The sequence below is a fragment of the Dendrobates tinctorius genome, unplaced genomic scaffold (genome assembly GCF_039654945.1).
Source record: "Dendrobates tinctorius isolate UK_male_01 unplaced genomic scaffold, ASM3965494v1 ptg000069l, whole genome shotgun sequence".
Classification (NCBI taxonomy): domain Eukaryota; kingdom Metazoa; phylum Chordata; class Amphibia; order Anura; family Dendrobatidae; genus Dendrobates; species Dendrobates tinctorius.
The window spans coordinates 11,353,788-11,381,216 of record NW_027361737.1 but is presented as its reverse complement, the minus strand read 5'-3'; the positions used below and the strand labels follow the sequence as shown (position 1 = coordinate 11,381,216).

The following is a 27,429-nucleotide window of genomic DNA, read 5'->3' as shown; positions in this document are numbered from 1 at the left end:
AGGACCCTCAGTTTACACAGAACATTATGTACAGTGATGAGGCAAACTTTTTTTGGTGGGCCATTTATATGGATACACCTAAAAAAAAATGGGAATGGTGACAGTTTTCTTGCGTAGGGTGCCAAAAAGATCTGAATAAAAAGAAATAAAAGAATTAAAATCAGACACCAAGCATAACTATAAAAACGGAGCAAAACTTAAGACCTCATTGAGGCCTTTGGGTCGTACACAATCCACCCTCATTATCCACTTGGCTTCTAACTGGGAGAGATTTTTCTTCCAATCACCCCCCCCGTCCGTCCATGAAAACACGATCGATGCCCTTAATTCGCCCAAAGATCAATGAGGTCTTAAGTTTTGCTCCGTTTTTATAGTTATGTTTGGTGTCTGATTTTAATTCTTTTATTTCTTTTTATTCAGATCTTTTTGGCCTAGTCCGCTTTGTTTTCTCCGGCCTCCGGGTATCAGGATAAAGTGACCTATTATGTCTCACATACAACATTATATTGAAGAAGATTGATTTATGACATATACATTGTATACCGTCTCCTCAATTATGTATTGAATTTTATATATTTGTATATGTTTTGTCTTTCCCCATTGCCTTATGGGTACTGCTACTAGCGGGTTATATTTTGTGAGATATGGCTATTATCCCCTTTATCACCTCTTGAAAAAATATATATAGATGTTGAATCTGCACTATGTACATTCTATATTGATATGCTTTTCCTTAAAAAAAATTTTTGAATATGTCATTATTTTTTCATTGTGCTACATATAGCCTATGTATATTTCTATATACATGAAATGAGCTATAGTCTACCTTGAGGGGGATGGTATTGATCTGGCAACTTGGTTTAATATATATCTCTCCATCATTATTGTTGATTAAATGATATATATGTCATGATACAGCTTTACAATGTGACGTATTAGATGTATGTATTGTCTGGGTTACTAATGTGGATCCTCCATCTTGGACGTATGCTAGATGTACTTGTATATGTTTCATCTGAATTAGTGAGCATAATATATATGAAACGACAATATACCACAATGTAGCTATCATCTCTTTCATGACCGCTCTTTGCGGGGTGCGACTCTGGATGCTCAGCCGTTTGCCTGTTGTCATGGACACGCGTCACACTGGCGCCGCGGGTCCCGCCCCTCAGCTGACGCGTCGCTGTTGGGCGGGTTCCTGTGACGTGAGACGCCGACTCCATGGCTTCCGGTCCGCGGCACGAGCGCCGGAGCCGCCGCTACACCTGCATTATGAGGGGGCCGGTTACAGACTATTTAATGGCCATCTATCCTCCACTTTCTTATAACCCCCCGAGGAAGCTGACGCGAAACGCGCGTCGGGGTTGCCTTTTCACCCCCAGGTATGCATCCAGCACTTTGCTGATATTTGTTTACATTAATCTGGTGTCTGCATGTTTAGCAGGTATTGTGCAATTTTTCCAGGCTGCTATTTTTCATGTGCCAGCATCTGGGCTATTATCATAACTTTATTTGGAATCTTTGGATACCTTTTGATTGATATACAGTTTGGTTGATTTATGAGCACTGATATAATAGGCAGCATCTTCTGTATGCGCCTACACACATATTTCCATATGGTATATTAAAACATTATGTCTACTCAGCTTCATTACCAGGCTCATGATCATTCCAATACTTTATTCAGCACAGGTTTATTTAACCATAGATATGCACATAGCACTTTATCCTCCTTTGTTTGCTTTGTAGCCTTTTTTAGCGCACATGCGCTTATGTGTCATTACTGTTGATGTGCTACATTGTATACATGTACCAATTTTCTATCATGCGACCCTTTTTTATGGATTGATGCATTACTGGTGTGGTGTTCACACCTGTCTGTCTCTTCTCTTGTTTTTATGCCATATGGGCATTAATAAAATGTATTTGCATTTACTTTTCTTGTGATGCGCCTTATTCTTCCATTTTTTTGGGATATCTATTATATTAGGAAGGGCGATATGTATAGAGACCTCCTTAGGACTCATGAGCTGCCAAACAGACAGATCTCACCAGCGACATAGCAGCGGTCGGCGGTCGCTACTTACCTGTCAGACGCGGCGATGAAGATGTCCTCCCGCCCGCGTCCACGTGTCGTTCGTCGCCACAGCAGGAAGCCCAGCAGGAAGCTGACAACGAGAAATGCCCCAGGCCATTCTCGCGCGATCAGCGATAATCAGCGGGGGAGCCGGTTGGAGGTATCACACATAGCGATATCGCTAGCAATATCGCTGCTGCGTCACAAAACCAGTGACATTATAGCGATATTGCTAACGATATCGCTTAGTGTGAAGGGGCCTTTACAGTGTGATCTGATTCTCTCATCCGAGAGAATCAGATCACACCGTGCTGACACTGATAAAATTCTGATCAGTGTGTGACATCTGAGAGAATCAGATCACACTGTGCTGACACTGATCAAACTCTGATCAGCGTGTGATATCGGAGAGAATCAGATCACACTGTACTGACACTAATCAAACTCTGATCAGCGTGTGACATCGGAGAGAATCAGAACACACTGTGCTGACACTGATCAAACTCTGATCAGCGTGTGACATCCGAGAGAATCAGATCACACTGTGCTGACACTGATCAAACTCTGATCAGCGTGTGACATCCGAGAGAATCACATCACACCGTGCTGACAGTGATAGAACTCTGATCAGCGTGTAACATCCGAGAGAATCAGATCACACAATGCTGACACTGATAAAATTCTGATCAGTGTGTGACATCTGAGAGAATCAGATCACACTGTGCTGACACTGATCAAACTCTGATCAGCGTGTGATATCGGAGAGAATCAGATCACACTGTACTGACACTAATCAATCTCTGATCAGCGTGTGACATCCGAGAGAATCAGATCACACCGTGCTGACACTGATATAACTATGATCAGAGTGTGACATCCGAGAGAATCTGGTCACACTTTGCTGACACTGATAAAACTCTGATCAGCGTGTGACATCCGAGAGAATCAGATCACACTGTGCTGACACTGATATAACTATGATCAGAGTGTGACATCCGAGAGAATCAGGTCACACTTTGCTGACACTGATAAAACTCTGATCAGCGCGTGATCATATTGTCATTTGCGTAATTGCCCGATTCTCTTGGGCGTGCACCTGCCCGTAGAACAAGCCACATGAACACAGGCAAAAGAACATGTGCTGCCTCATACACAGTTATGTAATGTTATATGACTTCTTGTTCAATGGCCGTAGGCCACGGTGATTTTTCATACATAGTGAAGTAACATCCAATGGTAGGAATTGGGCCAGCAGCAGAAATTAATGCCAGTACACTTTTAGTGTCCACCAATGTACAAAATGAATATCGCACTATAAACTATGGTTTGGGTTCATGTCTTTCAATCTGAATTATGAGGCAAGACAGAAAAGGCTGATCTCGCATTACCGGGACCAAAGGCCTATTATAACATACAGGGATGTTTTCAATCAGCACCACAGTATTACAGTCTGCATTTTTATTTTTTCCACATCTTTTCCCTAATGACATAGGACAGATGGAGCAGACCTAGATTCCCATTCTCCATGACAATCATCTCCATATGTCACGGTACATCCAGGCAATCATTTATACACTTCAATAGAAAGATGATAGGCTGCCAATTAGTGTGCTGAAGTCAAGTCTACGCCATGACGGTCAGTTCGGGGACATAGATATTAGTTCCTGAAGCCTCCGTGAGGTCATCTGTGGTGACTAGTACACGTCTACAGTATCTATTGTATTTTCTCATTTGAGCGTTGTCCATTGCTATTGGAAAACCCTGCAATCCACTGTAACCGCCCTGGCAAGCAGCAGAGGCATTAACAATGCGGTCAAGTCTAAGTGAATTGACAATTTAGAAGAGGCTCAGCTTTGTCAACAAGAGCACAGTGCTGCATTATATCGCAAGGCCAAAAGAGTGCTGCATGTCTTCTTCAAGAAGAAAATGCTATCACAGATTCCACCTCTCTATCTGATTAATGCAGCAAACTCTCTGGCTTCACTGTTCATTACTGCGACGAGCAGTACATGTATAGGCCAGTTCACACACTGCTGTTGCAATGCAGGCAATCTTGGAACCGTGAGCGAGGATCTGTCACCGGGTTTCCCAATGCAATCCGCATACAATATTACTCAGATCTTACAACTGATGAGGCTGGTGTACTTACCTTACAAATCCATGCCAGAAGGGCTTTATAATACTAAAATATGAAATGCTCATTTTTCAGTGATTTTGTTTCAATTTAGAACATGGTTGTCGTGTCCCAAAACGCTATTAACCTGCAGATATTGGGTTAATCTGCAGGTTAATAGCTGTCTAAAGCCGTGTGGCCACCACACTAAGGAAGAAATTAACTTTATTCCTCCCGGAAGGCCCTGCCTTTCAGTCATAGAGGCGCAGCTGGCACCGATAGTGCACAGTGAGCGGCAGCTGTAACCATGCGCCGCCACTGACTGACAGCCGGCTCTGTACTTATGAGTCACTATGTCTGATCAGCGACTGAACTTCAATTCCTTCTAGCAGCCGGGTCTCAGTGCTGGCACCGGGCAGATTAACAACGTTATTAACCCACCCCATATCTGCAAGTTAATAGCGCTTTTTGACAAGACAGGTTCCCTTTAAATTAAGGGCTCAACTCATCAAGACTAGCGTTTTGAATGCCATCTTGATTAAAAGTTTGCTGGAGTAAATGCACCAAATTCATAAAGATGCATGTTCCTCTTAATTTGCTACATTTTTCGACTGCCGTCCGCTACATGAAACATACCCCAGTCAGCGACAGTCATTATAAGCCGTAATTATGGTAACTCTGCCGGCGGCGCTCCGTCCTGCCCCCTTGCCACGAAGCTCTGCCCACTTTTTACAAAGTTGTCGAAACAGGCCAGGATTAGTGTAAAAATTACAAGTTGCACAATTGTTTTCTTGACATTTGAAACAGTTAATTCTGAAGAAAGTTGTTCAGGAATTGGGGCCTAAATCTCCACTTTTGTGAAATATAAGAGAAACCATCTACATTTTCATTAGAGCACAAGACTCCTCCATGAAGCAAGAAAGCGGTTCAGCAAAACCAGACAGTCACCAACTGCTCCACCAAACTCAGATATTTTCCGGGAGCTGTAGTCTGCGGCAGCGACCTCCAGGAGAGGACGTGACGTGCAAGTAGTCACTTGGATGAGATTGGATGAGACTCCTGCGCTATTTTATTGAATATGATGACTGATGTTGTAATGGGACTCTCTGGATCTAAGGAGGCACCATGGCACTGTTAGTGAAGCTCTACAGACTGTTCATGTGTCCAATAAATAACCAAGAAATAATAATAATTATAATGAAATATCCAGTCCCAATGCATGGATGCAAAGTGTAAAAGTGTATTTGTGGCACCATGTTTGTTACGGGAGATTTGTCAGGAGAGTGGGAGAGAAGAACACACAACAGTGAAGCCCGAGGGCAGCAGCCATTGTAAGACCACGCACGGGCATGGTGTAAGTGTTTTCCAAATGGACAAATTTCCAAATGGAATCTTATTTTCTGTAACGTGCTATACTTCTAATACAAAGGTGAATAAACGACACAGAAACGCAAGGACAGAAATATTAGGCCACGGGCCAGATGTGACCCACAGGTCACCACCAGCTTGATAGGCCTAATGGTTCCATAACCCAAACAGATGCCGAGAACTCAAGATTCAGTTGTGTTTCTTCAGTCGAGTGGGAAGTGTCTATGTACCTGCCGATGGCTGCCATCACCCAATGTATGTGATCTTCTATTAACCGCCGGAGGTCAGAGGTTCTAAATCCTATATAACTAGACTAAAGACCTCCTCTCGTGGTCTGCTACTGAGGATCTTTCATTTATATCTAAGTCTATCTAGTCTGAGTATCACAATTGAAAAAGAGCTCCCTTTAGGCACAGAATGGTTTCTAAACCATGTTCACATATTCAGTGTATCTGGTTCATTGCATTATTATATGCCTTTCTCCAGTTACATGCTCTGCAGACTTATCGTCACTGATCACGTGAATAGAATGGCAGGACAACAGTAAAAACTGACACTTGAAATTGATTGACGAAGAGTTCTAGAACCCGGTATAATAATGCTAAATTCCAACAACCTTAAGCTGGGTGACAACCCCAGAAAACTGTGTTATGGAAGCCATCAAAGTGGGGTTTTGTCATCTGCGGAAAATAACCAATAATGGGATTTCCACCAATACAACTGGGATGCTGGGTTTATAGTGTTGGAAGAAAAGTGACCGCGTATGCCTAAACATATGGGAGATCTTGCTAGATTGGAAGAGGCTTCACACCACCCGTCAGAGGACGGCACCTCCATAATTTACAACCTCTTCAATTCCTGTTGTAAAGTTCTCTGTATTTGACTCCAAACTGTTGTGAAAGACGCACACAGTTTAGGTATACGTACCCACCCATGTATATATATATATAGTCCCTTATTGTCCAAATATTATCACAATGGACGCAGAACTGGAAAGTGATGGTTTCTTTACTAATTGCTGTCATGGTCCAAACATAGACCTGTCAACATTGCGCAATGTCCATCCTAAATTTACTCCCCCGGCCTCGTCCACAAGGAAGCTTGTCTAACTACATGACCTCTTGCTGCTTCAAAACTCACAAAAAACAGACCGTGTGCCCCGCAGCCACATTACTACCCACACAAAGGTCCGGTTTACTACAAGTCACTGCGGTGCAGCAGTCATAGTGAATCATTGCACCTTCTAGCTCAGCACACAGTCGCCACAGTCTATTGCTCCAGGCCCAATTCTGCTTGGCCTGAAAGAACTGTTAATGTGCCCCCTACTGTGTGCCCGTCCCTGAACAGCGTCAGGCAGGGTTAGGGCAGGCATTGCAACAAGGGGTAAATCTCTCCATGTTCTTGGTCCTGGCTGAGAGAGAATGGCCACACAGCAGGCCATGTGCAAAACAGGCTCACACCTGATAACAGACCCAAAACACAAAGAAAACTCATGGGAGAACACCAGACCATGGCAGCGGTTTACGGGCGGGCGCTGTAGATGCCGCTTTCCTGCACCCACACTGTGCCAGGAACGCTTGGTGCATTTGTTTGGCTTCATCTCTGTTGTTACAAAGTTTATTTACTAAACCTCTGTATCACAAGACACAGAAGCCAGTGATGGGTCTCCCCCTGGAAGATGCCAGGTTCACAAACCAAGGTCTTCTGGGGAGGTGGAAACATAAATGGCCCAGGGTGCAGGAGACCTGTGGCACAGGGTGGGCAAAAGCTCGGAGTCTAGGGAAAGGCTGCAGGGTGGGGAGACAGAGGTGGCGCAGGGGCAGCGATGGGCGCAGGGGCAGCGATGGGTGCAGGGGCAGCGAAGGGCGCAGGGGCAGCGATGGGCGCAGGGTCAGTAATGGGCGCAGGGTCAGCGATGGGTGCAGGGACAGCGATGGGCGCAGGGTCAGTAATGGGCGCAGGGACAGCGATGGGCGCAGGGACAGCGATGGGCGCAGGGACAGTGATGGGCGCAGGGACAGCGATGGGCGCAGGGTCAGTAATGGGCGCAGGGACAGCGATGGGCGCAGGGTCAGTAATGGGCGCAGGGACAGCGATGGGCGCAGGGACAGCGATGGGCGCAGGGACAGCGATGGGCGCAGACACAAAGCACTCACCTTACAATGCGCTGCTCTGTCCAGTACTTGTCACTTAATGCTGACACAATATAGACCAGAAAAAGATAAAAAAGAATAAAGGATCCTTGGAAAAGGTGCGAGATCCCCAGAGCGCTCGGGGTCCAGCTGTGCAATGGTGCGGCGCCTGCCCCTCCTGGGCAGCAGCCTGGGGGTCCTGCGAAAGTTACAGCTGGCAGGATGCTCCCCTCATGGAGCCACACCTGGAGAAGGCACGGCTGGCACCCCGGCTCTCCCGGGCACAGCACAGGGCAGCCCGGCCATCAGTGACGGAGCCCGAGTGCGGCGGCTCCTTGTGATCTCCCTTTGGTGAAGCCCTATGGGGCAGTTTGGCTTTGTGTGTGACGATTACCTTTGTCACCCCCAACCCCTGCACAGGCGTGAGACAGCCCAGATGGGAAGAGCCTGCTGCTGAAGCAATGCCCCATCCCGAAAGCGGAGCCCTGCTGATCTCATCACTACAACTCCCTGCTCCAATGGCGGGGAGTGAGGAGCAGAGGGAGACGCCCCGGCCCTGCCCCGGCACCGAGCGCAGGAGGAGCCCACCCGCTGGCCGAGAGTGGGAGTGGGGTGGTCTGCGGAAGCTCAGAGCCAGGGGGACAGGAGTCCGTGCAGCGCTCCGCCACGGGGTCACAGCAGCGCAGCCTCTGGAGGAGTGAGGAGACGGGCGGGTTATACCCCAGGGGCAATGGAGATCTTATATACTGGTGCGCTGCAGAAAAGCGAAGCTCCACTATGAGCAAACACCTATCTATCTATCTATCTATCTATCTATCTATCTATCTATCTATTATCTATCATCTATCTATCTATCTATCTATTATCTATCATCTATCTATCTATCTATCTATTATCTATCTATCATCTATCTATCTATCATCTATTATCTACCTATATATCAATCAGTCGATCATCTATCTATCTTAAATCGCCGAATGGGGCAGCACTCCAAAGTCAGATGATGAAAAAACAGATTTTAATAATCCTTTTTTTTGCATCATCTGACTTTGGCATGCCAAATAGTTTTTTTATTTTTTCTGGACAGCTTCTCAAAAAATCATAGACAACTTTTTTTTGTAGACACATTAAATGACGATAATAAATCATTAAGATTCTAAGTGATCCATGTCTACAGTCCATAAATCCTATATGTAGACATCATCTGCATTCACTGTGAACTGTAAAAAGGTGGTAAATACAGTCATAAAAATCTGTACAAGTCTCTCCAGATTCAAAAAATTCAGGGACACATTCATTTTTTTCTATCTATCTATCTATCTATCTATCTATCTATCTATCTATCTATCTGTCTGTCTGTCTATCTATCTATCTGTCTGTCTGCCTGCCTGCCTGCCTGCCTATCTATAAATAGAACATAGGTTCAGCACCAGCTATAGAAAAGTATCAGGCTGGAAAGCCTCCCAGGTTACACAAGCGCTCCAGTATCCACGCGTGCTTAGTTACCCGCTGTTTACCTTGGATACCAGCTCCCAGCGCGAGCACACTGGTAACCAGGGTACACAGCGGGTAACTAAGGGACATGCGCACTTAGTTACCCGCTATTTACCCTGGTTACCAGCATCCTCGCTGGTCCTGATCGCTGGTGAAGCTGCCTGTTTGAGAGCTCACCAGCGATCATGTAGCAACGCACCAACGATCCTGACCAGGTCATATCGTTGTCGGGATCGCTGGTGCGTCGTTTAGTGTAACGGGACCCTTAGTCTGTTTCAGTAGCTCCATAATCATGGGGAAGACTGCTGACTTAACAGATGTCCAGAAGGCAGTCACTGACACACTCCACAAGGAGGGTAAGCCATAAAAGGTCATCACTAAAGAAGCTGGCTGTGCACAGAGTGCTGTATCCAAGCATATTAATGGAAAGTTGAGTGGAAGGAAAAAGTGTGGTAGAAAAAGGTGCACAAGCAACCGGGATAACCGCAGCCTTGAAAGGATTGTTAAGAAAAGGCCATTCAAAAATTTGGGGGAGATTCACAATAAGTGGACTGCTGCTGGAGTCAGCTCTGCAAAGACAGGTGCAAGCAACATTCAGAGGCCCCCCAAGAAGTGAAACCCAGAGCCCTCATTATCGGTATAATGATAGCCTTTCCTACAAAAATCACACCAAATCAATATACTTGCATCTAGGGTTTCCCGCATTACCATCATTCAATTTTCTTGCACCAAGCACTCCCACCCTGCTATCACATCCAGCTTTAAGCACCCCCGCTGTCTGGCAGTATTATTCTATGACCAACTTAGCACTTCATTTCTCTCTCTAACCCCTCGCCCAGTCATTATATGTGCGTCCAGATCTGCTCTTCTGTGTGAGGCTACTCATAAAAGTCACCATTGGGAGATCTTCTCTTCATAGCGGTTTGCTTGACCTGGTGCATTCAAAGTTTGTAGCCAGAACCTCTATCATTTAGCCAGAGCAGAGAGTTTTTATTAAAAGCCAAAGTAACTGCTCTCTCTATGTGCTACAAAAAAGCAGTGTGCTACACAAAAAAATGGAATCTAAGGGGTAAGGTTTCTCATTGTGGAGAGTGACATGCCAGGTCTGGCATGCCAATATGAGGAGACTTAAACGCCTTGCATGCTCCTCTGGGAAATTAAATATGAAATTGTCTCAGAGAGGAAGAGAACTTGAATTCTAGTGCCTCTTCCTATCTGAACAGACAGTTTGCATATTTAATTTCCCAGAGGTGATTGCAAGGCGTTTAAGTCTCCTCATACTGGCGTGCCATAAAGAGAAACTTTACCCTTTAGATCTCAATCTTAGCCTCTCTCCCAACCAAATCAGATCTCATACTTTGTACTGATGAGGGGCAAAAACCCCGAAGCACCATGTCTGCAAATTGAGATTCTGATTTGGCTTTTATACTAAGTCATATTTCAGGGCTTCTTAAAGGTAGTGACTTATAGGATTGCTACTATCAATAGGTGGCACTAAAATTTAAAGGGAACCTGTCACCCCTTCCAGGCGTTTTTAACTAAAAGAGCCACCGTGTGCTGCACTAATGCTGCATTCTGTCAAGGTGGCTCTTTTATTTGGCGTCCCTTCCACCGCAGAAAGAAGCGTTTTTAAAATTTGTCACTCATAACTGAAGTTTGTCCGGGGGGCAGGTCCTTCCCCCCCGGACACAGACGCCTCACGTTCATCAGTCATTTCCTCTTGGCGCCACCCCCGCAGCGTTCATTTATTTTCCTGGCGCCTGCGCTGTTATTTTTTTTTCTTGGGCATGCGCGGTTAGCGCTGCCCTTCCACTGACATCACATGATGTCTTCCTTATCGCGCCTGCGTGGACGCGTGGCCCGAGATCCCGCCCCGCAGTGTGAATAAATCAGAAGAGACTGCGGGGTGGGATCTCGGACAAATTTTAAAAACACTTCTTTCTGCGGTGGAAGGGATGCCAAATAAAAGAGCCACCTTGACAGAATGCAGCATTAGTGCTGCACAAGGTGGCTCTTTTAGTTAAAACCGCCTGGAGGGGGTGACAGGTTCCCTTTAAGTCCTCTTCCTCTCAGAAGAGATGACACAAAAAAATGCACACCAGTACAGTCCAAAAGCAGGCAAGCCACTCTAAACTACAACCCTCCAAATCAGAAGACAAACAAACTACAGCCAGGGACTGGTGGCCTATATCTTCTTCCAGAGCTGCCACAACTGACTTGATCAGGAGTCAAAAGTTTGTCTGTCAAAAATTAAGTCAGGTTTTCAGAAACCTGAATTCCACTCAATGCCCCCTCTACCAGACCTCTAGGAGGGACATTTCATAAGGGTACTGCACATGAGAGGATCCTAGTGGCAAAAATAGTAAAACACAAAACTAAAATACAAATATCATGATGGCCTGGACCTCCATCGTGAATTACAGAAAGTCCTTGATATTCTCCCGAGCCACAGTCCTGGGCAAATCGAGATGCATGTCCTCATATTTGAGTAAATGAAGTGCCTGAAATTGTCCTGCCACTCAGTGGAATCCCTGGCCCTGATGTTTGCTGAAAGGCAGACAGGTGTTTGTAATAACAGAGCACAATGCTTCATTTCACATGTGGCTACATTGCAGGAAAGTTAAACACTTGCTGACAGATTTTCATGTAGATTACAGCAAGGTATCTGAAGCCCCCGTCACACACAGTGATCTCACTAGCGAGATCACTCCTGAGTCACAAGTTTTGTGACGCGACAACAATCTCACCAGCGAGATCGCTGTGTGTGACACCTATCAGCGACCGGTCTCCCTGCCAGGTATCGCTGATCGTGCTCGAATGCCCTGGACTTTTTTTTGACCGTTGGTCTCCCGCTGGCCAGCACGCATCGCTGCGTGTGGCAGGCGGGAGAGCAGCGATCAGCGAGCTCCCAGCTCGTATCCAAGGTAAACAGTGGGTTTCTAAGCACCACACGGCGCTTAGAAACCCTCTGTATACCTTAGATACCAGCGCGCTGGTGCAGGGAGCTGGTAACCAAGGTAAACAGCAGGTTTCTAAGTGCCGCGCGGCACTTAGAAACCCAATGTTTACCTTGGTTACCAGCTCCCTGCACCAGCGCGCTGGTATCTAAGGTACACAGCGACGCGAGCGCTCGTCGTCGCTGGTGCTGATCGCTGGTGAAGCTGCCTGTTTGGCAGCTCACCAGCGGTCATGTAGCAACACACCAGCGATCCTGACAAGTTCATATCGTTGTCGGGATCGCTGGTGAGTCGCTATGTGTGACGGGGCCTTAAGGGTGCTAGCAATAGGTCAACCTGTAATCCATTTATTTTCAGGAACTTTTCTGACATAAATGGAATTGTAAAATATGGGCCAAACTTTTAAGCTACTCTATATCTTTGGAAAATCTTGTGTGAAATATAACAAAGTTTGTTGTTTATTCGATCTGATATCAGTAGAAAAGCAAATAATTCAATAGAAAAGCAAATGTCAATGATAGAATCACTCTAGGTTGCAGCTACATACTACAGTGATCTAAGCTCAGGGCACAGACACTTGAGACAGTTTGAATAATTAAAAAAAATATACTCAGCGCACCCCTCCTCCACTGTTCCTGTGGCATTGCTGCCCAGTCTTCCACCAGTTCCACTTCCTGCTACAGCACTGATGTAATGACACAAGAACCTATGATCAGCTGCAGCCAATCACTGGCTGAGGTGGTCACCTCTATGACCAGCAATTGCTAAGCAAAAATTTCCCGCGAGTCCATAAGGATCAAGAAATATCCCTAGGCCTAGTGATGTCACAGAAACCATTACTTTTTTTTGCTGTCATTGTGACCATTTATTACAAAAAAATAATTTTGACTATGAAACTAACTTTAACCCCTTCACAACCTTGGAAGTCATAGAAGGGAGTGACCTCCAGACCTTGGATGTACTGGGTACGTCATGGCTAAAATGCAGCACCACAACATCAGTCACAGTGATTGCATTAAGGTGCCTGCTGTTTTGTGCCCCCCGCGCAACTACGATCTTTTGATTGACTGTTCAATTCTGAACAGCCAATAACATTATTTTCCGTGGTCAGGAAACAAAATTGCCTGAAACTCTGATGTCCGTCCTATGATCGGTACTGTAACATAACCTATCATAGACTGGAGTATAGCAATGCCAGTGTCACTAGGCCCAGCTCTGATTGGTGATATCGGATGATGATGTCGATTGCACCAATCAGAGTGCACAGACGCAATCTGACCCCACAATGAACGCTGTGCACTTCCTCATTCTAGCTTTGGACGTGTGCAGAGAAATCAAAGTGCTATTCTGTTGTGGTGCTAGCAGGTATGCAGGATGCAGTGACGAGTCGCAAGTCGGTTTGGTGCTTTTTATAATAACGTTTATGGCCTAGAGGTAACTTTCCTTAGTCTCAGCCTGTCCAACCAAAAGGAGTAACAAGGGTTGCCTTCGCAGGGACTCAATACAAGTAAACACAAACAGAAGAGAACACGACTATGTCCGGCGGGAGCCGGTCACTATAAAGCCGCGGTATGGCCGACTACGGGTCCTTAACTATATAGTCAACTTAGCCGTCCTGACATCCCTCGGCGTTCTGGACGGTGGTCCTTCGGCGGGGCAGCCGCTGGGCCCAGCTACAGAAGAGTTGGCGTAGGAGTCCATGGATGAGTGGGCTGCAGCCCCTGGACTGGGGCAGGCGGCAGCGATGCAGGGTGACGGGTGACAGGCCACCTGTGAAGCCAGCAGCTGCGACAGGGACTCCACGGTGGGCAAAGGCTCGGCCCTTGCCGCGGACCGGAGCGGGACAGTGGTGGCTGCTGACAGCACGGGACTTGCCGCGGCCACTGGTGAGAGCAGGGCGGCTGCGGGTGGCGGGAAATGGGGGCAAGGCGGCAATGGCCGCAAGCGACCGTGGGCAGGCCGCAGCCGCGGGCTGGGGCAAGGCGGCCGCGGGCTGAGGTGATGTGGCAGCGGCCGCGGGCTGGAGCGGGGCAGCAGGTCTCAAACGGTCGTCTCGGCGCCGTCCCTCTGATGTCCTCAGTGAGCGTCTCCCCTGGCACTGGTAAGTCGCTCTGGCTCTCAGTCACTCTCATGGTCTCCTGCTGCTTCTGTCCCGGCTCCTCCCCTAGCCCAGCTGTCCAGCTCAACGGTCCGTCCCCGAACTCTGTCTCCTGGGAATGGTTTCCACCGGAACCTAGATGATGGCCCCCTTGGTTCCTGCCCGGACATCCAATTGGGGCTGTTCTTCCCACACTCCCCCGCCCTGTATGCTCGTCAGTCCTCGGGCGAGGGTTTTGGTAGACTCTTTCGAGACAACAGTCCTTGTCGCCATACGAACTGGTCCTGTTCATAACGTTCAGGGGGTTTGCCAGCTGTTGACCGCTCGGAGCGTCGAAGCTCAGGTGTAGTGGAGTCTTCTGGGGTGGTGGAGGGTGGTCGAATAGTCGATTCTGGTGGGAGGCCCGGGTCCACTGTAGTGCCACTACTTGGGTGACTTACAAAAGCAGTTGTGAAGTCCTCTTCATCGTCCAGGTCCCAGACCACGGGCGGGGGGTCGGGGACCTGAGGGGTCGGTTCGGGTCGCGAGGGAACAGTGGACGCACAAGGCCGTAACATGTTACGGTGCACAACACGAGTGAGAGGCGCGTCATTTTCTTCGGATTGTATTTCATACACAGGCCCGTCGGGGCTTATCCGGCGCAACACTCGGTACGGGTTCTCCTCCCATCACGGTTCTAACTTGTTTTGGGGACGTTGATCTAGTACGAGTACTCGATCCCCAGCCTGGAAGTCAATGGGTGGGGGCAGCCCTCCCCCCGGGTGTTCTAGATTCTGGAGCTTCGTGTGAACGATCCGGTGGAGGGTCTGCAGTCGGTGCCGGTGGTTTCGGACCCACGAGGATAATCCGGTGCAAGGTTGGGGTTCCTCCGGGTTTAACTCCACTTCTGTAATTCCTTTGCCTTCCCGTCCGAACAGCAATGAGTAGGGGGTGTAACCAGTCACTCGGTGCACCCGGTTATTCTATACCCACACCAGTTCAGGGACATATTCAGGCCAGCGGGCCTTTCTGTCGCTCTCCAGGGTGCGCAGCATTTGGATTAGTGTCCGATTGAATCACTCGCAGGCCCCGTTTTCCTGCGGGTGGTACGGTGTAGTCCAAGACTTATTGATACCATAGAGATGATGTAGCTCTTCCATGACTCTTCCTAGGAAGCACACTCCTTGGTCCGAATGTACTCGTTGCAGACAGCCATACACTTGGATAAAGTTTTTACAAATCGCATAGGCGGCCAACTCCGCTGTCTGGTCTCGGGTGGGGGTGACCACGGCGAACTTGGTGAAATGGTCCACCATAACGAGACAATGTTCATACCCCTGATAGGCCGGACCTATGGTCAGATAATCCACCATGAGGAGCTCCAGGGGAGCTGATGTTACAACTGTCTGCACCGGGGCTCATTGCGCGGGAGGTCTAGCGAGCTCGCACGGGCGGCAGGTTCGGCAAACTTCTTCCACAGCAGCGTGCAAGCGTGGATGGTACACTATCTGCTGCAGCCATTGCAAAGTCTTTTGAGCACCAAAGTGGGCCCCCTTCTCATGGGCTTCCCAAGCCATATGGCTGAGATGGGTCCCGGGCACGATTACCTGCCATATTGTAGCCGACATTGTTCGTGACACGGCTTTTCGATATAAAAGTCCCTTTTTGATGACTAGCTTTTCCCACTGGTGCAGCATCAGCAACATATCCTGGTCAAAGTCTGTCTCTGTGATCCAGTGGGCAACTTGCCTGTGGCCACCCATCGGCGCAGGAGTCCAATTTCTCTATCTTCCTGTTGCTGCTGAATCCATTTGTCGCGTGGCTGTTCCAGTATTCCTCCTTAGAGCTCCGGATGAGGCGCATCTTGTGCGTTGACTGTAAGCGCGGCGGTGGTGAGGGAAAATGGCATCTCCTCCCCCTCTATTTCGTTGTTTCGATTCCTCCCTGGGGTGGTGTGTCGGATTCTGGAGAGTGTATCAGCGTGCATGTTTTCAGCTCCCCGTTTGTAGATGATCTTGTAGTTGAACTTGGCCATCCGAGCTACCCACCGCTGCTCTAGGGCCCCCAGTTTGGCATTCTCCAAATGGGCTATCTGGTTGTTATCTGTCCGCACCACGACTTCAGAGCGCGCCAGGTACTCTGCGAACCGCTCTGTCATTGCCCACACCACCGCGAGGAGCTCGAGCTTAAAGGAGCTGTAATTGTCCGGGTTGCGTTCGGAGTCGTGCAGTGACCGTCTTCCATAGGCGATCACTTTCTCTTGGCCGTCCTGCACCTGTGACAACACAGCTCCTAGTCCCTGGAGGCTCCCGTCGGTATGCAGGAGGAACGGTTGCGAGAAATCCGCATATGTCAATACCGGGGCGTCCGAGAATGCAGCTTTGAGATCTTGAAAAGCATCCTCTTGCGATTGCTGCCACTGGATCTTCCGTCCATTCGCCCCAGCTGGAGCCCCCTTCAGCAGGTACTGCAGGGCTCGGGCTCGGCGTGCAAAATTCTTCACGAACCGACGATAGTAGCCAGCCAACCCCAGGAAGGCCCGCACGTCTTTCACCGTCTCGGGGGTAGGCCACCCCTGGATGGCAGCAACCTTTTCCAGGGATGGTCTGACACACCCCGCCGAGACGGTATGCCCCAGATATTCGATATGGGTGCGGAACAGGTGGCATTTCTGGGGCTTCACCTTTAACCCGTACTTCTGCAGCCGTCCGAGCACCTGCCCAACTGCCGCAGGTGGTCCTCGAGCGTGGCGGAATAGATGATAATATCGTCCAGGTATATCAACGTGGCTTCAAAGTTGAGGTCTCCTAGACACCGCTCCATCAACCGCTGGAAGGTTCCTGGGGCGTTGGCCAGCCTGAACAGCATCCGATTAAACTCGAACAGTCCCATGGGAAGGATAAATGCCGTCTTGGCTCTGTCTTCCTCTGACATCGGCACCTGCCAGTACCCACTGGCCAGGTGTAGAGTTGAAAAGTACGTCGCGTTCCCCTAGGCAGACAGAGTTTCTTCTATGTGGGGCAGCGGATACGAATCCTTGATGGTGCAGGCGTTCAACTTTCGATAGTCCATGCAAAAACGCAGAGTGCCATCTTTTTTATGAACCAGGACAATGGGGGCCGCCCAAGGGCTCTGGCTTTCTCGTATGACCCCCTTCTGAAGCATTTGGGCTAAGAGAGTTTCCACTTCCTGGTATAGCTGTGGTGGTATTTGCCAATATCGCTCCTGGATGGGGGCCGCTCCTGCCGTGGGGATCCCATGCATGATGGCCGTGGTACATCCGAAGTCATCCTCATGACTGGCAAAGACACTGTAATATTGTCCAAGAAGTGTCTCTACCTGGAGGAGTTGGGCTGACGCTAGGCCGGAAAGTTCGGCCTGCATTCTCTCCAGGATGGCTCAACCTTTCTCCTGGGTCGAGGATACGGCAGTCTCTTTGGTTCGTACCGTTACTGCCCAGGGCTCTTCGGGCTGCACCTTCAACTGGACCGCGGAGTCCGGCAGCATCTCCTCCAAAGGCCTTACTAGTTTGGCCATTTCGGCCCGGAGCTTCAGGGCGATATCTTGGTCTTCCAGGTTGACACAACGCACCAGGACGGTCCCTTCCCGCACTGTGGCCAGAGAGCGGGCTACCAGTATGCCAGGGTGTGGGCGCTCCGAGTAACATGGTTCCACCTGCACCTCCACGCCCTCAAGTGGCATCGGGGCGCGGATCGGCAGAGCCACCACCATCTGCCCTGGAGGAAGCACGAGCAGGGGGGCCGCCGGCGCAATGACCTTTGCCAGCGCCTCACCCTCTTGGCACTCCTGGAGCACTCGCGCCTCCCGCACCAACCGCTGGAAGACCTGCCCTTGGGCCGTGCGAGAACCCCACTGGCTTAGGGTCTCCTGCGTGGGATCGTTGAGGAGTAGGTTGCCAAACTCCCGCGGTATGTTCATGCCCAAGATAATTGGATGATGGTCGTTAGTCTCTCCCTGGGTCTGGATCACTCCCTGGCGGCCGAGAGATTTACCACATAGTGTCATCTGGGGCCACACCACTCCGGCGACAGGTACCAGCAGTTGGTTTGCGGCCACTAGTCTTATCATGGGCCCCCACTGGGGCCTAGCTGCTTCCGGGAAATGCCACCAGAAGTAAGCTGCTGGCATGGTCGTCACCTGCGACCCCGTATCCACTAGGCACCATGCGGCACGACCCTCGACTTCGGCCCACACTATAGGGCACTTAGCGACCAGTTCTTCGGGACTTCCACCACTCCTAGTCGTGGCTTCCGGCTCCGAGCAACGTCCCCCATGCACGGAGCCCTCTAGTTTATTGTCCGCCTGGGTGGGTATCTCCCACGCCGCGGACACTCCCGTGCGAAGTGGCCCAGTTCTCCATACTCATAACACCGGGGTGGTGAGGCTCGGCCACCCCAGGTATTGCGAGGCCCCCAGGCCCCGGGATTGTAGCCAGGCCGGCCGGGCGCGGGCTCCATCCTCTTCCTTACTTCAGCCAGCTCGCCCCAGATACTCTTCAATTCTTGTCTCATTTCCTCAATCCATTGAGGCTCTTCGACAACGCTTACGGAAGCCTCCATGCTCCGGGCCTTCCCCACGGGAGCCATCATCCCCTGCTCCTGCTCTCGTACCCGGGCCTGACTCCCCACCTCGGAGAAGGCTATACGTGGGTTCACTCGGACCTGTTCCCGCAATGCCTGCTTGATTAACGGGTCCCGAAGTCCAGTCACTAGCAGGTCACGCAGGGTAATGTCAATGGGTCCTACCCCTATTCCGTCCTTCCTCTCTATGGCTGTGTGTAGCTCCTGGAGGGCGTTCATATACTGGGTGATGGTCTCCCCCTCCCCTGCATCCAACTGAACAACCGGGTTCTCAACTCCCCGACGTTTGTTGGATCCCCGTGGGTCTCTTCCAGGATCTGCAAGACCCTGGCGAAGGTGTTGCGGCGCCCCCGGGGGTCTCAACATCACTGACTTCCGGGCTTCCCCATCTAGTGCCATAAGGGCCACCTCAGCCTCTAAATCGGGGGTCATGGGGTGCATGCGGAAAAGGACCCGCATACGTTCTGTCCAGCTCCACAACAGCGTATCAGAGCCAGAAAACCGGGGCAAGTTACTTAGCATAGCCCCCAAAGAGATGCTGGAGTGGGGGCCCCCATTGTCAGCAGCACCCGCAGCCCCACTCTGGTCGGGCGCACTGCCATCTGCGCTCGGACACTGCATCCTGCCTACTACGCCAAATGTGGTACTAGCAGGTACTCAGGATGCAGTGACGAGTCGCGAGTCGGTTTGGTGCTTTTTATAATAACGTTTATGGCCTAGAGGTAACTTTCCTCTGTCTTAGCCTGTCCAATCAAAAGGGGTAACAAGGGTTGCCCTCGCAGGGTCTCAATACAAGTAAACACAAACAGAAAAGAACACGACTATGTCCGGCGGGAGCCGGTCACTATAGGGCCGCGGTATGGCCGACTACGGGTCCTTAACTATATAGTCAACTTAGCCGTCCTGACATCCCTCGGTGTTCTGGACAGTGGTCCTTTGGCGGGGCAGCCGCTGGGTCCAGCTACTGAAGAGTTGGCGTAGTCTTCGAGCCTTTTGCTGCTCCTGTGGCGCTGGGGCACCTCCGGCCCTGGAGGAGTCCTTGGACGAGTGGGCCGCAGCCCCTGGACTGGGGCAGGCAGCGATGCGGGGTGGCGGGTGACAGGCCACCTGTGCAGCCAGCAGCTGCGACGGGGACTCCGTGGTGGTCAAAGGCTCGGCCCTTGCCGCGGACCGGAGTGGGACATTGGTGGCCGCCGACGGCACGGGACTTGCCGCTGCCACTGGTGAGAGCAGGGTGGCTGCGGGTGACGGGGAATGGGTCGCAGCCACGGGCTGGGGCGAGGCGGCAACGGCCGCGAGCAACCGCGGGTAGGCCGCAGCCGCGGGCTGGGGCGAGGCGGCAGCGGCCGCGGGCTGAGGTGAGGCGGCAGCGGCCGCGGGCTAGAGTGGGGCAGCAGGTCTCGAACGGTCGTCTCGGTGCCGTCCCTCTGATGTCCTCAGTGAGCGTCTCCCCTGGCACTGGTAAGTCGCTCTGGCTCTCAGTCGCTCCCATGGTCTCCTGCTGCTTCTGTCCCGGTCTGCTGACTCATCGTGGCTAGCGCTCCCCACTCCTTTTATATTGGCTCCTCCCCTAGCCCAGCCATCCTAGATGATGGCCCCTTGGTTCCGGCCCGGACACACGACGGGGGCCGTTCTTCCCACACTGTCACCCTGTGCTGGGCCTTGCCGTGTCACAGACTTTTTGAAGCCTATGCCATCACAGCTGATGTTGTTGCTGTTCCAGAAAGATGACATTCCTGATCTTTTCCTGATCTGTTCCTGATCCCTGATATTTCTTAATCCACAACAATCCCCTTCTCTCCCCTTTCCCTCTCTCTTCCTAAGTCCCGTCCCACCCCTTTTTGCTGCCAAGCACTGATCAGTACTTGAACTCTCATTTTTTGGCAGTTTTTTCTTGTTCGTGCATCCTGAAACCGCCGAGCACTGATCAGTGATGCAAAGCTCTGACTGGCACTTGTGCTCACTGTTTTCCATGACTTTTTTCTTTGCTGCGTATGTCCTACAGCTGCCAAGCCGCTGATCAGATGCAGATCACTGGTCAGTACCTGTGCTCACTTTTGGCCCAGGACTTATTTTTTCTACTGTGTACTTTTTTATTTCCTTTTTGCACCACATCTGTGAGTACATCCCACAACCACTGAGTGCTGGTCGGTGATGCACATCACTGATCGGCATCCAGTTTTTTGGGGGGTTTTTTTGTGTGTGAAAAAATAATTGAATAAAAATTAATTTAGATTAGTTGATAGGACTAACTTAGGGACAGTAAAAAGAAATCATAGTAATCAGCTTCTACTATAGTATTTCTTACTGAATAAAGTCAGGGTAAGTGTTAGATAGTATAGCGGAAAAAAAGAAGCCATAAAATAATTTAGATTATTTGATAGGACTAGATTAAGGACAGTAAAAATATACCATAGTAATCAGCGTCTACGGCAGTATTTTTTATTGAATATAGTCAGGATTAGTGTCAGATAGCAAGGTGGAAAAAAAGAATCACATCCGTGCATGTGTTCTACAGCTGTCCAGCGACACATCACTGATCCGCATCCAATTGTTGGTTTTGGTTTTTTTCGGCATTGACTACAGTATTTTTTTTTTTTACTGAATATAGTCAGGGTTAGTGTTAGATAGTTGCAGACTTCCGTTTAGTAAGTTTTTTCTAATTTACCAAATTTTTATGTTCTTTTTATTTTATTTTTATCTTTCTAGATTATTTTCTTTTTTCTCTTCTAAATAAAAAAATTAACACCCAACACTCACACACACCTGAATAAAATTTGATACAAGCACAAACACCCCATACGTGAAAAAATTTCTTGTTTCTTGCATGTCCCATATACAGTATTCAGCGGAGGAGGCATTTGCTTTCCTTGCCTCCGATACTGATAAGAAAGGAGAGGATGTCCCCTTCCTTTATTTTTCCTGCTTCTCTTCCTCAGGTGAACTGAACCACCATGCAGACACCCAAGGACAGAAAATAATCCAGCGCCCAATGTTACTGACCCCGTATGGACCTCACAACCCCCCGAAGATTATGAGCCACAAACTCCTGATTTTGTGGCTCAATCAGGAATCCAATTTGGCACCGGCGGTATTATAAAAATATCCTTTATCAAAGTCTTTTTTGTAAACCTCATGGTGGTCGAGACAAATTTGTATACACAGCTATTTTTGGCCTAAAACACCACTATTTCATTTTCTAACTGGACCCCTGTAAATGTAGTAAAATTAAGACTTTTGGGGCCTTGTCCTTCACATGGGTATAGTGAAGAAGCCAAGAATTTGGCAATATTGGATGTTGATGTTTTATGCAACACTTCACTGTAATGCTATGACCCATAAACGATTTGAGGCAATTTACAAATTTTTGCATTTCAACAATAATGCACAGTGTCTCCTCCCTGAGATGACCCGAACTTTGACTGACTTTTCAAAGTTTATCTGTCATTGAGAACTTCAGCAACAAGTTTGCTGAGGTGAACATTCCCCAAAGGGACATCTGTGTGGATGACTCCCTAATAAATTTTAAGGGGAGGCTCAATTTCCAAAAATACCTGCCTAGCAAGAAGGCCAGGTACAGAATTAAACTGCAAGCTGTGTGACAGTACCTTATGGTATACCTACAGGTTTAGAGTTTATGAAGAGAAGGACACCCGGATTCAACCCCCTGAAATTCCCACTGTTCTGCGAGTGAGTGGGAAAATTATGTAGGATTTGGTGTACCTACTGCTGGATCAAGGTTATCACCTTTAAGTAGATAAGTTTTATACCAGCATCCCACTTTCAAGTCCTTCTCTGGGCGAGCTACCGCAGTCTGTGGTACTGTCCGCAAAAATCAGAGCGGTCTCTCTAAGATGCTAATTGTGCAGCTGCTCAGATAGTTTGAGAGTAGATCCCAATGTAGCAACCACATGCTGGTGGTCTAGTACAAGTAAAAGAGGGATGTTCTTTTCTTGACGACCATACATGGTGATGGCAGCACCCCTAGGACTGGATGAGGTACCTCTACTCAGGTCCATAAACCTGTGTCCTGAGGTTTCAAGAAGAACATGGGCGGAGTTGATCTCTCTAATCATGTCTTCCAGCTGTACAGTGCCCTGAGAAAAGCCAAGCTGTGGTGCAAGAAGCTGGCTGTGCACATTATAAAGATGGCAATCTATAACACTTTTGTGCTATTACAAAGTGCAGGCTAGAGTTTCTAGAACGATGCCTGTATGAAGAGCGGATGAACCGCTGTGAATGGTGAGGGCACTGTTGACACAGATCCTTTGCTTCTGCGCTTCTATGTAAAATTGCAGGCGGCTTCATTCAGTTACACAAGGGAACACTCAGGCATCTTTTGAGGTTTATAAGGTCTGAAGAAGGTCCTAATTGAGACCGAAACGTTACACATTGTAATAAACCTTTCTGGATTCCTATCTTGTGAATAAAAAAGTATTTTTTTCTTGAAAGAGAGTCCCGAAATTTTTCTCTTCTGTATATTACTGGGACAGGTACCCCTTCTCCGTGCACCTCCCGGATATTTATCGAGTGACGTGTCTTTCCTGATTTGCTTCCAGAACTGAAGGGGCCGGTATAGTACCAGGGCAACATTTCCCCACTGAGGTCCCTCAAACCGCAAAGAAAGGAAGGTCGCAATAAAAGGTGCTGAGTGTGTTGCAGTAGGGGGATAAGAAAGGAACCATTTGGCTATGCGACACCTACCCAGAAAAACCTGGCCTGTGTATAAAAGAATGCTTCAAACTGTACCACATATCCATGGACTACTAACTTACATATGTGTTTTGCCAAGTATTTAAAGGGATCAGAAACGGATTTAAATAAGGCAATTAATTTTATTATAATAACTAAATGATTACAGAAAATAGGAAATAGTTTGATATTGCGTACACTTTTGCATAATATAAATAACAAAGGTAAAGTACTTACACTACACACTACACAGGAAAAGCTTCACCTGGAATAGTACACATCATCTGTCTGGGAACATCAGCTGTGAGAAGCAAACAGTGAAGACAGAGAAATTGCTGGGATATCCACACTGTAGACCCACGGGCGTCCCCTTCAGTTAACGGTTAACAATCTTCGTGTCTTGGCTGAAATTTTCCCAAGGTTATGTCTTGTTTGTAAAAACAATGCCTATGTAACCAAATGTTACACAAGCACTGACAGGTTCTGTTTGTCCGATATTGTATCCCTCGTACTGAGTGGCCAGTTCTGTAGATGTCAATCAACACCGGACAAATACGTCACCTGATAAACCATGCCAAAAGCTCTCCTGATTCTGAATGTTCAACCATACTATAAACACGACATTTCTCACTAAGCATTAATAACGAAACTATGCAGTATTTCGATGAACACTATAAACATACGCTTTCCCACTAAACACTGATAAAGAATATGTGCAGTACTGGGTGATACTATAAACCTGCATATTCTCACTAGAAGCTATGCAGTTCAGGTGTTGGGAAAATTACAGAAACTACAAGGCTAATATGAGCTGAACTGTTACTGTCTAATATCTTAAAGGTACCTTAAAGACAGGCTATCAATATGGGTTCCCGAAGGTCATTAACATCTTAGCGCTACAATACGTCAACCTGATACAAACTACACAATTCACGTAAGCCAACCTGATGCTGTCTCCACAACTCATGTAAGCTAACCTGATGCACTCTACATTACTCATGAAAACCATCCTGATACACTCTACACAAATCATGTAATCCAACCTGATGCACTCTACACTACTTACATATGGCAACCTGATGCACTCTACAGTATTCACTTAAGCCAACCTGATGCACTCTAGACTACTCATGTAAGTCAACTTGATGCACTGTACACAACTCATTTAAGCCAACCTGATGAACTCTACACTGCTCACACACGCCAACCTTTTGCACGCTATAGTACTTACATAAGCCAACCTGTTGCACTCTACACTACTCACGTAAGCCGGCCTGATGCACTCTACACAACTCATCTAAGCCAATCTGATGCACTCTACACAGCGCACTTATGCCAACCTGATGCAAGCTACCAAATCACTTATGCCAACCTGATGCACTCTACCTACTCATTTATGCCAACATGATGCACTCTACACTACTCAAGTAAGCCAATCTGATGCACTCTACACAACTCACTTATGCCCACCTGATGCATTCTACACTACTCACATATGTCAACCTGATGCAATCTACACTACTCACATAAGCCAACCTGATGCACTCTACACTACCCACGTAAGTCAACCTGATGCACTCTGCACAATTCGTGTATTCCAACCTGATGCACTCTACACTGCTCACATATGTCAACCTGATGCAATCTACACTACTCACGTAAGCCAACTCGATGCACTCTACACTATTCATGTAAGCCAACCTGATGCACTCTACAATACTCACGTACGCCAACCTTGGGCACTCTAAACTACTCATGTGAGCCAACTTTGTGCACTCTAAACTACTCACATAAGCCAACCTGATGCACGTTGCACTACTCATGTAAGCCAACTTGATGCACTCTACAAAATTCATGTAAGCCAACCTGATGCACGCTACATTATTCATGTACGAACATCAGATGCACTCTACACTACTCACAAAAAGCCAACCTGATGCACTCTATACTACTCACATATGCCAACCTAAGGCAAACTACACTATTCTTGTGAGCGAACCTGATACAGTCTACAATACTCATTTATGTAAACCTGATACACTCTACACAGCTTACATATGCTACCACAATATAAATTTCACATAACAGGAAAACACTAGATGAACTCCAATATAGGGTTACTTGTGGGAGGTTTCTACTCTTGATTCCTGCCAATTTTGCATTCAAAAAGTCAACTAGCACAGAACTAGCCCCACCGTGCTCCAAAAGAGTAGTTTACCCCTACAAATGGGGTATCGGTTTGCTCAGTAGAAATTGCATAACAAATTTTGTGGTCCATTTTCTCCTGTTTCCCTGGTGAAAGTTCAAAAACAATTGTGTCCAAAGTAAAATTTTTGTGACAAAAAGTTAAATGTTCATTTTTTCCTTCCACGTTGCTTCAGTTCCTGTGAAGCATCTGAAGGGTTCATAAAGTTCTTGAATGTACATTTAAGCACCTTGAAGAGTGCAGTTTTTAGAATGATGTCACTTTTGGGTATTTTCTGTCATTTAGTAACATAACAACATAGTAACATAGTTAGCAAGGCCGAAAAAAGACATTTGTCCATCCAGTTCAGCCTATATTTCATCAGTATAAATCCCCAGATCTACGTCCTTCTAAAGAATCTAATAACAGTAAAATACAATATTGTTACGCTCCGGGAAGACATCCTGGATTCTCTTGAACCCCTCGACTGAGTTCACCATCACCACCTCCTCAGGCAAGGAATTCCAGATTCTCACTGCCCTAACAGTAAAGAATCCTCTTCTATGTTGGTGGAAAAACCTTTTCTCCTCCAGACTCAAAGAATACCCCCTTGTGACCGTCACCTTCCTTGGTATAAACAGATCCTCGGAGAGATATTGTCCCGTTATACACTTATACACAGTTATTAGATCACCCCTCAGTTGTCTTTTTTCTAGACTAAATAATCTTAATTTTGCTAATCTCTTTGGGTATTGTAGTTCCCCTATCCCCTTTATTAATTTTGTTGCCCTCCTTTATACTCGCTCTAGTTCCATTATATCCTCCCTGAGCAATGGTGCCCAAAACTGTACACAGTACTCCATGTGCGGTCTAAAAAGGGATTTGTACAGAGGCAGTATAATGATCTCATCATGTGTATCCAAACCTCTTTTAATGCTCCCTATGATCCTGTTTGCCTTGGCAGCCACTGCCTGGCACTGGCTGCTCCAGGTAAGTTTATGAGTAACTAGGATCCCAAAGTCCTTCTCCAGGTCAGATTTACTCAGTGGTTTCCTGTTCAGTGTGTAATGGTGATGTTGATTCCTTCTTCCCATGTATATAACCTTACATTTATCATTGTTAAACCGCATCTGCCACCTTTCGGCCCAAGTTTCCAAATTATCCTGATCCATCTGTAGCAGAATACTATCTTCTCTTGTATTGACTGCTTTACATAGTTTTGTATCATCTGCAAATATCGATATTTTGCTGTGTAAACCTTCTAACAGATCATTAATAAATATGTTGCAGAGAATAGGTCCCAACACCGACCCCTGTGGTACCCCACTGGTCACAGCGACCCAGTTAGAGAATATACCATTTATAACCACTCTCTGCTTTCTATCACAAATCCAGTTACTTACCCATTTACACACATTTTCCCCCACACCCAGCATTCTCATTTTGTGTACCAACCTCTTGGGTGGTACGGTATCAAAGGCTTTGGAAAAATCAAAATATACCACGTCCAATGACTCTCCTTGGTCCAGTCTGTAGCGTACCTCTTCATAAAAACTGATTAGATTGGTTTGACAGGAGCGATTCCTCTTAAACCCATGCTGATATGGCGTTCAACAGTTATTCTCATTGAGATAATCCAGAATAACATCCCTCAGAAACCCTTCAAATATTTTACCAACAATAGAGGTTAGACAAACTGGCCTATAATTTCCAGGTTCACTTTTAGAGCC

At 47.8% G+C, this 27,429-nt stretch overlaps 1 protein-coding gene and 1 long non-coding RNA gene across 3 annotated transcripts in view; one reads left to right on the top strand and one right to left on the bottom strand.

Annotated features, from left to right (window-relative positions):
* Positions 1-8,177, bottom strand: part of SPSB4 (splA/ryanodine receptor domain and SOCS box containing 4) — a 194,406-nt gene extending 186,229 nt beyond the window's left edge. The window contains exon 1 of one of the 2 annotated variants that reach the window (XM_073581091.1): positions 8,088-8,177. The gene's annotated coding sequence lies outside the window, so the exon portion shown is untranslated. The other variant, XM_073581088.1, reaches the window with a different exon arrangement.
* LOC141095210 (uncharacterized) overlaps positions 1-27,429 on the top strand; it is a 79,529-nt gene that overhangs the window by 31,210 nt on the left and 20,890 nt on the right. The gene's annotated exons all lie outside the window — the stretch shown is intronic.